The following is a 2,588-nucleotide window of genomic DNA, read 5'->3' as shown; positions in this document are numbered from 1 at the left end:
ATGGGAAAAGGATAGAGGACATATATACCAGGATGGGCAAAGGATAGAGGACATATATACCAGGATGGGCAAAGGATAGAGGACATATATACCAGGATGGGGGACATATATACCAGGATGGGCACAGGATAGAGGACTTATATACCAGGATGGGCACAGAGGGGATATATATACCAGGATGGGTCCAGTGATGGGGGCATATATACCTGGATAGGAGACATATATGCCAAGATGAAGGACATATATACCAAGAAGTGAGGATGGGGCGCAGAATAAGGGACACATATACCAGGATGGGGGACATATCCCCCATCCTGAGACGCTTCCAGGTATATACCGTATCTACCAGGATTGTGGACACATATACATGGAAGGGGCCCAGGATGGAGTACATTAGTACAGGATGGGAGACATTACTACATAATGAAGGGGGGCAACGCTTATGTCTTCATGGGATTTTGAACACTATAAAGACCATACATCTGACCAACATGCAGAGGGAAGGGGGGAACCACATTTTGCATCGGGGTGCATTGAACTCTAATTACGGCATTGACTACAGCATATCAAAAAAAACTTTTAAAACCTTAGTTGCACTTTAAATAAAAATGGATACTAAAGCTTGCCAAGCAGTTTTAACAGCTGAGAGCCAGCACACTACCTATTTCTGGATGACCTCCACATACACATGCACGCTCACCTCACCAGAGAGTGCATGTGTTTTAAATGGACAGAATGGAAGTCAATGCCAGAAACCTAATTCAACATGACCTGCCCTTCTATCCCTGACATTAGATGGTCATCCTTTCCTGATGAAATCCACAGGCTCAGGGGGTGCAGCCAAATCTGAGATTGGAGGGGGGGTCCTGTAATCCGTCCAGCCCTCATGTTCATGGACGGCGACTGATTTTGCAGCTCAGCTCCATGAATGCTGCAACACTAAATCAGCATAAATCAAGTATAGATGACAGACAGCACTCCCTTATTTGGGCGCACGTTCCATATCCAGGAAACCCACCTGGGTAACACGTCACAGTCTGCACAAAGGAACAGCGCTCCACCGGGTGTATAGATTAAAATAAACCCTTTATTCGGCCATAAAGCACAAGCGACGTTTCGACCATATGCTGGTCTTTTTCAAGCATATGCTTGAAAAAGACCAGCATATGGTCGAAACGTCGCTTGTGCTTTATGGCCGAATAAAGGATTTATTTTAATCTATACACCCGGTGGAGCGCTGTTCCTTTGTGCAGACTGCAACACTAAATCAGGACTATGGACAAAACGGGGCACAGAATTGGGAGCTTTTCACACAATCTCTTTAACAGAAGCCACGATAAGACCAACGCCGCGAGGCCCCAATGTCTACATTTACAGACCCCATACTCTAGATTCATTCTAATTCCCAATTTCATTGGGACCAACTGACCAAAACGAATGGGGGTTTCCGATTCTCCCCCAACAGGTGAAAAGATGAGGCAGCAGGACCCAGGCCTTTCCACAGCCAGAGGTGCCTAAAGGCAGCTCGCTCCCCTTCCCCCTCCGAGCGTGCATGTGTATGGGGGAGTCGAGTGCCCACTAAGTTATATGGGAACCTTTAGATATACAAGGATACCATTACTGCTTAGTGACTCCCTCCCCCTCTACAGTCCAGAGTCCCCCTGTAAGTTCCCCCGCATCGTCCCATAGAGCGGCTGTTTGCACTCTGCCCATACACTGTCATCCCTGACATGATTACTCCAGAGCGATGAGCATTCAGTGGGTGCAGAACAGCGGCAGCTGCAGAACCTCTTGGTGTTTGGGCTCCAAGCAGAGCGAATGACGTCCCTGAGTGCGAGCAAAAAGGTAAATACATTCCTGCCGCGTCCACCAGCCGTGCGTGTGTGCCGTTTACTAAACTTGTAAAGGTTTCTGTATATGTTGTAGCCACTTGAACGTTGTGTAGACCCGTCGGGTCCCAGCACCACAATACGTACAAGCTGCTGCCGATCAGAGGCCGCCAGTTGATGTCATAGTGTCAGTCAGTGGTTGCACATCGCAGTGGCGTCATGCGCTGCCCGTCGCTTGCACGCCAAAGTCGGCTGCCGGATTCTGCGCCACCTAAAGAGGAGGACGCCGCATTGTGTGGGAGCAGAGGAAGGCGAGTAGGATCATTTTTCTTTTTTTTACAACAGCAGAATGGGCGATATATATACTAAGATGGGGGACATATATACCAGGATGGAGAAAAATATACCAGGATGGGCAAAGGATAGAGGACATATATACCAGGATGGGCAAAGGATAGAGGACATATATACCAGGATGGGCAAAGGATAAAGGACATATATACCAGGATGGGCAAAGGATAGAAGACATGTATAACAGGATGGGCAAAGGATAGAGGACATGTATACCAGGATGGGAAAAGGATAGAGGACATATATACCAGGATGGGAAAAGGATAGAGGACATATATACCAGGATGGGCAAAGGATAAAGGACATGTATACCAGGATGGGAAAAGGATAGAGGACATATATACCAGGATGGGCAAAGGATAGAGGACATGTATACCACGATGGGCAAAGGATAAAGGACATGTATAC

This window comes from Ranitomeya imitator, chromosome 8, assembly GCF_032444005.1.
Source record: "Ranitomeya imitator isolate aRanImi1 chromosome 8, aRanImi1.pri, whole genome shotgun sequence".
In the NCBI taxonomy this organism is placed as follows: Eukaryota; Metazoa; Chordata; class Amphibia; order Anura; family Dendrobatidae; genus Ranitomeya; species Ranitomeya imitator.
The sequence above is the reverse complement of the archived record's forward strand: the minus strand, read 5'-3'. Positions refer to the sequence as shown.